Here is a 10,238-nt window from a genome sequence, read left to right on the forward strand (position 1 = left end):
GTTGATAACAGAGATGTTTTAGTTGATCACCGAGCAGCGTCAAGGTCTCCTCTGTTTCACACCACCTGATCAGCGAGCAGGCTGCGGGTGCACAAGAGACTGGGAGGGGACACAACCAGGACAGATGACCCAACTGTCCAAAGGGATATCCCATACCATCTGACATTGTGCTCAGCAGTAAAAGCTTATGGGGAGGAGGAGGAAGGGGGGGACATTCATGGTTATGGCACTGGTCTTCCCAGAAAACCGTTACACTGATGGAGCCCTGCTTTCCTTGAGATGGCTGAACACCTGCCTGCTGATGGGAAGTAGTCAGTGAATTCCTTATTTTGCTTTGCTTGTTTGCACATCTTTGCTTTCCATATTAAACTATCTTTATCTGGGCTCACAAGTTTTCTCACTTTTACCCTTCTAATCCTCCCCTCCATCCCACTGTGGGGTGCTGAGTATGGTTGGGTGGTGCTGATCTGCCAGCCAGGGTTAGCCCACAACAAGGTCTCACAAGAACAAAACTTCAGACTGAACATAGGGAAAATTAAAAAGGAAAAGAAAAAGCATATTGAAACAAATGTGTTGAGGAAAATGATATAGGGCATGTCTTGGCTGCATGGCTTTCTGCTTTTGAAATACTGAAACACAGAGTGTTTGAGAAACAAATCTTCCCTTTACCTTCACTTCCCCTGAGGTCCAAGACAGTCCTTGTTCTGCATGTGGCAGTGTGACCAGAGGCCCTCGGCTCAGCACCGGGGCCGAGCCAGCAAGTGCTCACACACTCCTGCTCCCCCTCACCCGCCAGGAGGTGACTCTCTGAGTATGAATATGTGTCTTCAGCCTCCAGTTTTTGCTGGCCTGCTTGTGGATGGATGAACAGCTGGATGAACAGCTGGATGAGCGTGTCCAAGGTTTCTCTCGGCTATGCTAATGAGATATTTCCTGTAGAGGAAAATTCCTGGCAATGTTGGACGCCTCACAGATAAAATTACCCAGCTAGCTGAACCAGCTAAAACTATTTAGTTAGATACACTAATTTCGATGACTGGAAATCACACAAGATTATAAGCAGTCCTTGAGATCAGATGCAAAATCATGAGATAGCCTTTCCAAAGAGGTCTCATTTGGAAATGGATATAAATGTACAGATAAAAGTGAGCCTGAGCAGTGTGTGCTTACTTACAGAGCCAAGACGGCTCCACATTTATGCAGTACCCTCAGTTATGCATCACAATCATGCTCCTTTGCAGCAGCCTGTCTGGTTTAGCCTTCTGTAACATCACTGTATATTGTAATGTACTCATCTGAGAGACATCCACTCGATTAACATTTTTAGATATTGAAATAGCATGCCGATTTCACCCTCTGCAAGGTTTTGGAGCTGTAGATGTGGTCATTACACACTGGAAGGTTTACGTTAAATCTGTTACTCTGTCATTTTTGTGCTTTTTGTATTACTGAAAACATGCAGAGGACGTGAGATGGGTCTGAACTGTTCTCCAAAGCTCTTACAACCTAACACAGAAATGAAGTAGCTGAGGAAAAAGGGACTGAACAGTGGGGTTCAGCATAAGTCAGTGTAACCAAATTCTCACTCATCTGCTCTCCTTGAAACTCTGTGACAGATGAGAGTTTGGGTCTCTACTTCCTCCTGCACTGCTGGCAACAGCTTTAAAATGTCTGAAAGCTGCAGTGGCTTTAATCCATCCATTTTGTGATTTTAACTTCTTATTCTGTTTGAGAAGAGGTTTTCATTCAATGGGCAACGCCCCCGACTGGCCTTCTCACCTCGTGGGTCACCTCAAACGTCCTTGGTTTCTTTAATGGACAAAGGGCCTAGACACCATCCCTCCATCTGAGAAAGCAAGGGCTTTGCAAAGGTAGGGACACCTCGTCTTGGGGCGTTCACGGACCTGGAGCCAGGCTGCCAGGTGCTGCCCTGGCCTCCCCACTCGGTGTGATACATTTCTGGCAAGCAGCTTTTGTGGTTTAAAGAATGAATCAAAGGATTTCCCCTGCAGCTCCTGGTGTTTCTGGTAAGAAGTTGCAAAGTGTCTTGGCAGCAAAATGCTTCCTTCAGTTTTCTCCTGTTTCCTTCAGTTTCACTTGTGCTCCAGCTGAACAATAACTGCCCAAGGCAGAAGCTGAGTCCCTGCATGTATTGCACTAGGCAGACAAAAGCTGAGAGAGGTTTGGGGAGCTTTCTAAATAATAAGCATGGAGTAATAGAGGCAGAAATAGAAAACAGGAAAATAATTTGTTTTACCTGAAGTCCTAGTGAAGTGTGCTGCAAGGCTGAGGATTAAATGCTAAATCTCTGTCCTGGATCTGAACTGCTAACGGTGTTCTATCTCTAACTGAAGCTACTTGTCCATGTTGGTTTCTGTGCTTGTTGCTGTGAGATTTCCATTTTTCATGGCTAAAATTCAGACTACCTAGTTCAGGTGCTAAGTTTAACTGAATTTCAGCCGTGTACACTGGTTTTTTTACCACTAGGAGCACTGGAGAGGGCACTGGATGGCGGAGTAGCAAAGATTACCTTGGTGAGACTGTTAGGACAGGGTCCTTCCCAGCTCAGTCAGTGTGTAGCCTCATGTGCTGTCCTGCAAAAGAGACAAAAACAAGTAGTAATCAAATCAGACTGAAACAAATCTAGCCGTCTGCCCTGTGTCATGGTGACCAGAAATTAGAAGATAAGCAAATTTACAAACCTAGTGTCAATGAGGTTGCTTGTTTTGGTCTTTATGTGTATTTCCCAGGAACTCTGATGACCTCACTATAGCAGATAGCTTTCTGATAAATGCTAACAAAGTTATGAGGAACAGACCTGCCTTCTTACTAATTAAAAACATAACAGTAAAAAGCTAGGGAAAACAAGCCACAACTGGTCCATCCACTTAATGGATTTTGATTGTTGCCATTTACTGGAATCGGGCTTGGGATCAGTCAGGAACCTTGAAGATGCACGTTTCATCTCTGTCGGTCACTTACAATGCTGACTTTTAAGGGAGCTGGTAGTAACATGACCTCGTTACTGCAGCAACTACAGATGATAGGTGGGATGGTTTTGCTCTTACAGGATGGACTTCAAAACAATCACAGGTATTAAGAAGACACCTAGTAACAGGAGACTCTGCTTTGCTGAATGCCACAGAAACCTCAGGAAATGATCCAGTGTTAGGGACTGCTCCAGGTATTCAGAACAAAATCTTCAGTTCCCATTTTCTATCTTAATTGCATCTTCCATCAAATGTAGGACTGAACCCCCTTTCATGGAATAAAGTGCAGTTTCTCTTCCAAAAGCTCCAGCCCTTGGCAGGAGTGTGCAGCACTCGATGCAATCACTGATCATCTCAGGTGCTGACCACCCCGCTGTTTTTTAGACTCTCCAACCCTGACAGAAGCAATGTATTTCTCTCCCTCTCTCATTTTCTCGTGATGTTGAGAAGCAAGGTAGCAATTTGGCAGTGGCGTCTAAACGTCCTGCTTGCTCGGTTGGCCAGGATGTACACTGGATCTGAGAGAAGCACTAAAATGTCAAGATTTTGCTGAGATTTCCTTTGGGGTTAACTAGGAAAGGAAAACTGGTGTTAACCTTAACAGACTTGAGGAAACGTAGCATGGCACAAGCAACAAGGTGAAACATCTACTGCTGTAACAATGTACCATGTAGCGGAATGAAGCTGGGTTAATTATTATTGATAACATACAGCTGTGAGCTGGCTTCAGGGGCGGTGGGTTGGCTGATGTGGATAAGGTGCAGCTGTGGCTGGTTCCTGCTGAGTAGTTAAATAGCTCTAAGGGGTATAGAAGAGGAGCAGCCAACAAAGAGAGACCTGGAAGAAGCAGAGGAAGGAAAGAGAGTCCCTGGAGGTAGGAGAGACAAGAAGCAGAGGAACTGGCCTGAAGAGTATGAAGAAACAGCACGGACAGTAGAATCTGACTGATGGAAAAATCCTTGTTGCAGCCTACTAGTTTGTGTTGCAACAGTGCCAGGGTAATGGAAACAATAGGTTTGTTTCAGCAATCAGACCTAAGGCCAGCTGCAATGTAATATTGCACAGCTGTTCTGCTCTAGAGGAAGGTTGTGGGTTGGCTGCTCTGTGTTATTTAATCTTGGGTCAGCTTATTTTTATTAATGGTATTGATGTAATCTTGGAAAACAGGAGTATTTTCTTACTCCATAAGCATACTCTGCATTTTGAAAAATAAAAGGTTTTGAGAAGCATGCTTAGATTGAACTTGTGTTGATTATAGAAAGATTTCTATTAAAGGTAATGGTGTAAGCGGGGTAGAATTGGTCACTTCTGAGAGACCTGTTTATAAGAAATTTATTAGCTGGCCTCATGGAAGTAAGTCTTTCCTCCTTGCCACGCAAATCAATTGTGTTTACTAACTGGGTAAAAGGTGATAGTCTTGCCACATCTCAGTGTGCTGGACTGGAATGTGTTTAGAGACCTGGGACTGCTTGTTTTGACAAGGACTGTGAGGCTGGGTAGCTCTAGTTTATCAAAACCACAGGTATCAGGAGTACAATTGTCTCAAAAGATCGTGATGAAATATTTCTGATGTCAATGGGAAATTAAGAATGCTGCCATAGATAGGAAGGACACAAATGGAAGTAAACTAATGTTTAACTAGTTGAGTAAGGTACACTGACGGTGTTGTGGGCTATCTATCAATAGATATATACTGTAGATGGCTGGGAGGCTTTTTTAGATCCATGCTCACATGCACATTTTAAAAGCCATGGAATCAGTTTGCTGACAAACCTCTGCTTCCTCAGCAGTAGAGGAGCATAAAGGCCAGCTCACTGCTGGTACCCAGAGGCTCAGCAGAGCAGGTGGCATTGCTTCAGGCCCTTTCTTAGCAGCTGCTAAGAATGTCCCTTAGCAAGCAGGAGAATGAAAGGAGAAGTCAGGTTCCTTATTGCTACCCCTACTGTTCTCTAGAAGTATCGTTGCTTGTAATCCTTACAGAAACAATTTGAGTGGCAGCTTCAGGCAGAGGCTAAACTTGTAGCTATAATTAATTTGGAGCCCTTTGCCAAATGCTTTCATTGTTGCATGTTGGGAATCCTAGTAGATAAGCACTGAGATGCAGGCGCTCCTATTTCCAGGTGGCAACAAGCTCCTGCCAAGAAGCAGCGAGCAGAAAGCCCCTGACATTGTCCTGGGGCAGGCGCGGGGCTTTTCTGCTCATCCTCAGCATGATTAAATTCCTGATTCAGTAGAGCAGAAAAAGTGCCTTGAACAGCTTTTGCTGTTTTCCTTTGCTCTTTGGCAATGCACACCATCTTTACTGCAACGAAATGCACGCCTGACACTAGTTTTGCTGACTGTCCCTTCCTGGGGGCATCTCTACTGTCAGGCAGCTTTTTGGCTACAGCTTAAGAATGTGAGGCCCAGCAGACAGGGTGTAGGGGGAAAAGAAAACAGCATTGAGCAGCAGAGCAGATAGCGGTGGAAAAACACAGGTAGCAAAAAAATATGGTGGGGTCTAAAATTTCTGACCATGACAGCTCTATGAAATTTACTAAAATTTGTATTATGTCCTTATGGAGCTGGGTAAATAATAAACATTTGTTTCCATCATTCTGTGAGATATACAACATCAATCTTGCATACCAGGGAAAAGTTTACCCCAAGAGGTTTTTAAGATTTATCTTTAAAACCTATTTAATCATAAAAATTAAATACTTTTGTTTTCTGTTAGGATGCATACAATCTATGGTAGCTGCTTAAAGAGTAAAATGCCTTGGTGACCACAAAGGACCACTTACATCTTTTGATCTCTTTCTGTCACACTGAAAAAGGCCAGGTACTTCTTGGAGTTCCCTGCTGTTCTCAGTAGGGTGTCCTGCTGACCATTTTCCTCCACTCCCAGCTTGCAATGATGTGATCATTGAGAATTTAAGACACCCAAAGCAATCTTCTGCCCTGATGCTGGGCCACGCTGCTGTCAGCATGCCAACTTACTTTGGACAGCTGGAAGATGTTTCCTAATGCTGTTTTTTGGAAGGCAGATCTGATAATGCATGTTAACAGCACAGGCTGCTGCTGCTAAATCCAGTACCTGGGTGAGCTACTGTGAAATGAGACTGGTTTCTGGCACTCTGGGAGTCACCGCAGCAATTTCGGATACTAGCAGACAGTATTTGCTGAAGCTGCTGTCAAAGATGAGGAGCAGTGCTAGCTTTCTACTTGGATGAGTAACTCCTTGTAAATTTGTCAAGGTAACAAGTAAAGCAGTGGGATCTAGGAGGCTACCTGGCAAGTGTTACAGAACTTGGACTGTTCCCTCTCTGCAGGTTTCTCAGCCTGCAGAGAACTTGGTGCTGTGAATAGCAGCAGCAAGCACCATACATTCAGAGCAGGAACAGCGTGACTGGAACACTGCTGTAATGCTGGCCATTGCCCACCCACCAGAACAAATGCAAGAGCTGAGGGCTGAAGCAGCGCTACTGGAATGTGTGTCTCCTCTCACGAGCCAGGGTTTTCATAGCTATGTGGTGCTAAGGAACAAGTTCTCTTCTTGAAGCCTAACTTAGTCCAGGAAAATGTCTCAGAGAAACTGATTCTGGAGGTTTTAGAAAATGGAAGTCTGTACTTGTTCTTTTTTTTTTATTTGTAGAGAAGGGGGGAAAGCCAGTGAGAAGTACAAATTACCAAAAATCTTCATGGTTTCTAGGTGACATTAAACATGAAAATTACTTCCTACACTTACTGCTATGTGATCCTGGGATGATGAAGCTTGAAACCAACATGCAAAACCAAAGCAGAAAAATCTTGACTTGTTGCTGTGTCTTCCTTTTGTGGAGAACATTATTTTGAATGGACAATGGGAGATAGATGAACATGTTTAAATCTTTGACTTTGCAAGAATGAATCACTTCAGACATAGATGCTGCAATTGTTCAAAAATATGGCGCTTGGAATAACTGTTTTTTAACACCACTATATAGATGAGCCAACATTTCTTATTTAAAGGGGGGGAAAAAAGGATTAATCATTATTAAGACTTGACAGCTTATGAGCATCATTATACCATTCAGCCCGTTCCAGGCAAGAAACGTCACCCATCTGTTAGCATTATTGTTGAAGAAAGACAAGCTTGTTTGAAAGACCTACAGGCACTGGAGAATTTTCACAGCCCTTGGTAAATAGTCAATTTTCCTTGTTTTAAAATTTTCAAACCATGCTGCTGTTCTATTTAAATTTCCACTTGCTTCACATTCCAATCATTTTTTCTTGTTAAGCCTGTATTTGCAGGTTAGATCTGCACTCTCTTCTGAAACTTTGATAGATTTTGTCAGTCCAAAATTCGGGAATCAGTTCCTCTTTAGGAACTGCAAAAGTGTAAGATTAACTTAAAATTTAATTTGAAATCAGTAGAAATTGAGCATGTTTCTGTGCAGTCATTTATTAACAATGCAATCTGAAGTATTTCCTTGCACAGGATGTTTTCATACAGTGCATTTTCTAGACCCCGAGGATGTTTTTCAGAGCTCTTGCTGTACCTACCTTAATATACATAGAAAGAGCTGTGCTATCTGATTAACATTTTACTCTTTCCAGAGCCCACCTCTCCTTCCAGCTACTGAACTACAGGTGCGTTGCAAATTACTGGACCATCACAGATGCTAATGCACTGCTGGCATCTCCAGAATGCACCCTCTTACCCTCTACCCACAGTGGGCCACTCCAAGAACTCTGATCCCACTTTTGCAGAGAACATGCTCATCTCAGCCTTGTCCAGCCACCCACGCTCCTTTCGTGGTCCTCTGGTGAGGTGATGAGAGTGCCCTGTGAAGTCCAGGCAATCCAGCTGCTTGCATCCAAGAGCCACGCCATTTGGTTTTCCTCCCCGAACCATTTGATCATTTCCCTGTGCTTCCTGTTACAGGCTCCCCTGTAACTGCACCAGGCTGGCAGCATGCGCCCCTCACCTGGCTAACTTCAGGCGCTGGCCAGGCCCTCTGGCTGCAGCCCCCATCGCACCAGCACACACCGCATTCCTGCCTGCCCTATCCAGACTTCCTCATCTGCTTCTTCTCACGGTGCCGTAGTTTTTCCAGGGATGCTCTAAGTCAGACTGCAGGGATCCTGCATTCAGCTGCCTGTTTCAGTCTCTCCTTCAAGAACCCTGTCACTCGAAGTTGTAGGCAGCAAAACCACACTTACGAATTATAGTTCCTTTGCCAAAACTGTGCATGCCCACACCTCTAGCTAGGTTTCCTGTTTTTCAAGCCCAAAAGAGCACTGCTTTAGCCTTTTATAGTAGTATTTGCCTTCTATCTTCTTTTGTAAACTGGATGCAGTTTTTTTCCAGTAGTGGTCACAGCAGCTCTGCAAACATGGGTAAAATTTTTGTTTTCATTGCCACAGTAGTCAAGAAATAGACATCCTTTTGTCCTCAACATTCCGCTACTTATTTCTATTAATCTCCCACATAATTTTCAAAATCATTGACTTCAAGGCTATAAGTAGCCTTATGTTTTAGTATGGTCTGTAGTCTTTGCTTCCACATTTATTACCTTGCTTTTGGCCATGTTAAGACTACTAAATGTGACTAATCAAAGTTTAATAAAGTGTAATAAAGACTTGGAACAGCTCTCTTATTGCTTGGAACTTCCATGTAATTAAGAGTTGCCTCTTGTCTGAAATCTTTTAGGTAGAATTACAGTTTTACATGGAAGTGTTTTGCGCCTGGCTGACTGTTTGCCTTGCTGAAGGTACCATGTCTGATCAGTTTCATTTATTTAATATAATTAAAAGATTTTAAGGAACAATACAAGTAACTTTGAGGATATTAAAAAAGCCATCAACAATTTACTGTATTATATCGACAGAAATTGGCACAGTTTTTTCTGCCTCATCAATTCCAGAACTTGACTAGCTAACCCAAAAACATCTTTTGCATATAAGAAATTTCTTAGCTTCATTTACTTTTTACCCCCAGCTTTTTTTCTGCTGTGATTATCCTGAGAACACTTTGAAGGTGTATCTTATAAAAATGAAGGACTGTTTCCATAATCCAGTATCAGTTCTTGAATTTTATCCACATTCAGACCACAAGGAAGCAACACTGAAAGCACTGTAAACTTCCACTACAAATATTTTTGGTGCAAAAATTAACTACTGTTTCAAAGCATAAATTTATCATGATAATACAACTGTGATTGCAAGAATCTCTGTCTTGTTCCCTGATCACACGTAATGTTAACTAGGAAGGCAATGCCTTTTCAAATACAAGAGAGGAAAATACTATACAGCTGAATTTTAACTGGAAAAAAAAAAAAAAAAGGTAGAGATGCAGAGAAAGGTGATTATAATGACAAAAGAACTGAATGAAGTGAGATTCTATGGTTTAGTTACCAAATTTTCAAATTTTGATCAGCAATAACTTGATTATGGTATGTTGTGTCCTTACATGTGTTAACCATTAGTACAAGGGTTGTTTACCTAAAAAAAAAAGAAGCAGCAGCCAACAGCAGCTGGCAAATAAGGCCAGGAGAAATACAAACCAAAAACCAAGGCATAGCTTCCTCTTCTAGGAAGGCTGATTGGCAGCAGCATCAAACTATTTAGGGAGCTGGAGTATCCTCATCCTTCCATAGGGAAGATACACACTAAACACAAGTGATTGGTCTTAGGGCAGCAGTAACTTGATAAAATTTAATAGACTACAGAAAAAAGTAAATAATTGTTTTCTACCTATGAGTTAGAGGCCCTACATTGCAGAAGATAATTAGGAGATTATGCACAAAGAGGTTAGTTAAGAAATCTTCAGGAAATACTGAAAAAGATTTTGGATTACTTAAATGAGGCTGGTAGTAGTAGAATTTTTGACCTCTTCCATCTCCAATTATTTTCTTCTTTCACACTGACCTATAACGCTCTTCTGTGAACCTCCTGATGCACAAAGGCATTGATACAATATTGCTACATGATCTGTGTTTTTATTATAAAAGCAGTTGAAGACATTTTTTTACATCTGATAAGGAGTCATCAGCATGAAACATTTTACTGTCATTTCTGGTTTTAAAGTCTATGACTACAATTGAAATATTTCAGAGGACAAATAGTCACAGAAAATGCCGAGGTCACACAACAAAAACATTACCTGAGCAAAAAGATATTGGTAAAGGTCTTCCTTCAAAAATACACCTAACCATGTATCTAGTTTGGATGGTATGAGTTTTAAACACCATAGAAAAGTTTTTGGGTTTTGGTGTTTTGGTTTTT

Source organism: Falco rusticolus, chromosome 6 (assembly GCF_015220075.1).
Source record: "Falco rusticolus isolate bFalRus1 chromosome 6, bFalRus1.pri, whole genome shotgun sequence".
In the NCBI taxonomy this organism is placed as follows: domain Eukaryota; kingdom Metazoa; phylum Chordata; class Aves; order Falconiformes; family Falconidae; genus Falco; species Falco rusticolus.